This window comes from Dipodomys ordii, unplaced genomic scaffold (genome assembly GCF_000151885.1).
Source record: "Dipodomys ordii isolate 6190 unplaced genomic scaffold, Dord_2.0 Scaffold160, whole genome shotgun sequence".
Lineage (NCBI taxonomy): Eukaryota > Metazoa > Chordata > Mammalia > Rodentia > Heteromyidae > Dipodomys > Dipodomys ordii.
This window is the reverse complement of record NW_012267376.1, coordinates 1,250,452-1,254,899: the sequence shown is the minus strand read 5'-3', so window position 1 is coordinate 1,254,899 and position 4,448 is coordinate 1,250,452.

The following is a 4,448-nucleotide window of genomic DNA, read 5'->3' as shown; positions in this document are numbered from 1 at the left end:
ACCATACTCTGATTTATAGATGGATAGACAGACAGACAGACAGATAGATTTTTTTAAGGCTGCTCTGTATTTCTAGAATGAAAACATGCTGTTGTTCAGATTCAGAATGTGCTACCAGCATGGGCTTCCTCCTCTGCAGGGCTCTGAGGCTGGAATGCATCACACCATGGGTGGCATCCTGTCTACCTGCTCCTGAGGTCCTCTGAGTTTTACCAGCTGTTTTGCACACATTTGCACAACACATACACACACACATACACACACACACAGAGGGACACAGTCACACTGTGCATGGTCAAACTCAGGCATGCATGAACCTGCATGTATATACACATACATTACACAGGCATGTAGATGCCCACACAGAGGTGCCACCCTCAGTGCCACATCAGAGCCCTACACGGTCATACCTGAGCCCTGATAGACAGGCAACATGGCTGTCCCTAGTTCTGAGCTTCCTTCTCATCCCCAGCTAAAGGCTCAGCAAATACTTGGCTGGGAGATCAGAGCAGGCCCTGCCTCCTTCCAAGATATGGATCATGGAGGGCTCTGCTGCCTTTGACCCAGAGCAGAGGTCAGGCTCTGTGGTGGGTTCCCACTCTCCTCCTGCCTGTCTGTGTGGCCCACATGGAGGGGCAAGGTGTGCTTTAACACAAAAACATACAGGATGTTCCAGGCCAGGCTGAGAAGAAGCACAGGGAAACAAGGGGTTAAAGAAAACGGAGGAGGAAGGGTTTGGTGGGGGAGTTCAGGAGGGACAGACAAGAAAGGGCTTCACACCACTGAAATGGTCACTCTGATGGAAGTCATGGGGAGATGCTTTGCCCTGGATTAAGTGAGGGATGGGCTCACTAGCTTCCCTGCCAAGGCCTCTGAGGTCCTGGCCCTGGACACTATCCCCTTGGCCCTCAGGTCCCACAGGACACATGAGTCTCCTGATGTAGGAAAGTCTGAGCCTGGATCCCTGACTTCACAGTCCAACGTGGTAGAACTGGAGGTGCAGAAGGTGGATATCAGTCAGGGTCTCTGCCTCAGCCCTGCTGAGCCTCTACCTAGACTATCCTCAGGGCCACAGCATCCTCAGACAGGGGGGTGGCATGTCTACCCATAAAAGTACTTGCTGATAAAAGTGTGGGGTGTGAGTGGACATGTGTATAAGTGTGCATGTATGTGTGCATGAGTGGGTATGAGAGCAAAAATGGGTGACTGTGTACATACTTGTGTGTGCATGTATGTGTGTAAAATGAGTGTGCCCATGGGGGTACTGGTGTAAGTGTATCCTCAAGTATTGCCTGGAGTGGAGTGATTGGCACTTATATGTTTCTGAATGTGTACATGACTGTGAGCATACATGTGGGTGTGTGCATGTGGGGTGTAAATGTGATTATGTATGAGCATGTATGTGCATTTGAGTGTGTGTGAGAATGGGACAGCATGAGTGCCTGTATGTACAGAAGCGGGTGGGTGTGTTTACCGCAGGCACGTGTGCATGCATGTGTGAGCAGGAGGAGAGGAGGGGCAGACATGACTCATGTCCTCAGGGAAGAGCGCCTTGCAGCCTGGAGGCTCCTGGTCTATACTCGCCCTGCCACCACAACCTCTGGAGCTTCTAGGTCTGGCTGCAAAGATGGGCATCATAGGCCACAGGATGCACCCTGCCCACCTGGCCATTACAGTTGGTGGAGAACAGGCAGAGGCCTATCAGACCTATACCAGTACTCTAAACCAGTGCCTCACTCCAAAAGTTCAGGTTAGCAATAAACCAGCATAGGACCTGCTTCAGACATAGACTGATGGTAAGAGACGACACTTCACTGAGCCGGGTAGTACAGGTGGGTGGAAGAATGACTGGCAGACAGGATCTATGCATGTTACCTGTAGGACACATCGGCCCTATGAAAACAACAACTGCTCCCATTGGTAGTGGGGGAAACTGAGGCACAGAGATCAGCCTTCCCTAGGCCACAAAACTACACTGATGCCCTTGAGGGGTTGGGGATTCCACCCACTCATAAGCCTACCCATTCCCATCAGAGTCAGCATGGGGCTACCCAGCTCCAACCCAAAAGCCACCTGCCCACCCAGCAAGCTTGGCCTGGGCTGCTAAACCTCAGAGATGGGACAGGAAAGAGGAAAGAGACACTGCCCAAACCACTGTGAGCCCACAAAGAAAACACTGAGAGCTTTGGTGGCAGGCAGGGACAGAGGCACACAGACACCTGTCTTCCTGCCCACAGTGAAGAACACAGCATAAGATGCAATCTATTTCCTTTCCCTGGATGGGCATAAGTGAAAGTATGTAATGTGAACCAGGCAATGGATGGGAGGGAGGGGCATGACTCCAGAGCCAATGACTAGTTCCTGGTGTTTTGGTGGGGCGCAGCACCTGGATACCTCTTTGGGGACCTGAAACCAGGAGGCAGCATGTAATTTCCTCCATCATCCAGTCCATCCTGCACTCTTTGGGGCACACGCCCTAGGCCTGCCTGGCTGTCTGCCTGGAAATCCAAGCTGAGGAGGCAGCGCCATCAGCAGGTGACTGTGCCACAAAGATGACAAGGTCTGTGGTAAAACAGGGAGCAACAGCTGAAAGCTAACACTTCCTAATGTGTGAGCCACCTGCTTCCCCCATCTCAAGTACCAAGTTGCAGAGCTAAGGACCAGCTTTCACAGATGACTGGAATTTGGTAATGACAAGACAGGATCCACTGGGGATCCCCTAGCGCCTTCCCACACACTTGACTATAGATTTCTCTGCATGACTCCCTTTCCTTCTCTCAATGTCACCACCAACTGCATCAACTTGAATATGCACATTCTAAAGAGGATGAAATGATGTAGAAATGGCAGGAGATTTCTAATATGTGCTTCTCCACTAAGAACTTCACCTTCACAGCATCCCTGCAAGGGGGAAAGGGGGTGGGGGCACAGGCTCTTTTCCCTTCATATAGGTGAGGATATTGAGTCTCAGAGAGGGAATGGTTTGCAATATCCAGAATAAGCAGGGAAACTAGGGTGTCTGCTCCCCAAGAATCCTTGCTTCCAGGATGAGCTCCCTCCCCCAGCCCAGAGTAATAGAGGCTCCTCTTCTCTCAGAAGGAGGCTGGGTGCACTTTGGAAGACTCCCCCTTCCTTTTAAAAATCTTTGCTCTAGAAGGAATGCCTAGAGATTTCACAGGGAAATTCTTTATTTAAAAAGAAGACAGTAATATGGCTGTTGATGGCACCTGCAGATTCCATGGTGTGAATCTGGGACCATACAGCATGGTGGGATCCTCCCCGCCCCCCTCCCCCCAAGTCATTCCAGCATCTGGCCCTGTCTCTGGTTAGGGTGGGAGGTTGTGTTGGAGATACAGGTCTGGCTATGGGGGCCAGCATGAGGCCCAGGCTAGACACACATAAATGGGTGGTTTGGGAAGAGGTCTGGGAGTGCCCCTGGGAAGTGTGAAAGCCAGACCCCTGCTGTCCAGAGCCCCGCCACCCACCCATGCAACCCTCCAGCTCTAAACCCCTCTTCCCTGCCAGTCCCCATACCTACCTCCTCTAATTGCTAGCCCTCACCTCCACTCCCCTCTTCCCTCCGCCCCTGCCCATGGGTCTGAGCACATGCTGGCCTCCAGTTCTGGTGTTAGGCAAGTGCTGTCTCTGGAATCGGGGTCTGGCTGCTGAGTGTTGGTGCCTCCAGCGCAGGTGACTGGCATGCCAACACCACACATACACACCAGCGCGCCAGTTACTGTTCATTCTGTCCAGCTTCCCCAGGGGTCCCTTGTCTGTCTCTATTTGCAACTACAGCCACCTTTGGTCCTAAGATAGGCTCGCCAATCTCATCTGCCTCAGCCCCTCTCCGGTTAACTGTAGCCTGCACCAGAAATAACGCCCCTTCCCCAGCGTGCCTGCCGCTGGGCAGGGATGGACCTGAGGCTCTGAAAGTCCCGGGGAGCCTTCCCTGCCAGGTCCACGTGGGGTGGCCTGATAGGAACGGGCGCCTCCGGGGTCTGGGAGGAGCCCGCAGAAGGCAGATGTCCCACGTCGCTGGCCACCGCCTCACCTGCCAAACTGGGGAGGCAGGCTCAGAGTTGGGGCGCTGCGGAGACGGCAGGGACCGGACAGTGCGTGACCTTGGCCAACTCTGCTCTTTCTGTGCGGTGTCCGGCCCACAGAGGTGTAGCTAGGGAGACTGGAGGGGTTCTCCCCGCGACCCCCGCCTCTTCGGAGCCCCGGGGTAGACTAGGGAGCCAAAGGCGCTCCTGGGGACCGGGAGAGGAGCCTGGGACCGCGCGCATCGCCAGCCTAGAAGGCGGCTGGGCGCCCGCAGCCCCCCCTCCCCCCGGACTTTCGGTCCTCCTGCGGGGACCCATGCGGTGAAAGACCCGTGGCTCCAGGGGCTCTGCCCCCACCTCCTCCCCGACCAATAACCAACCGCCTGACCTTGGGCAAATCCCCCC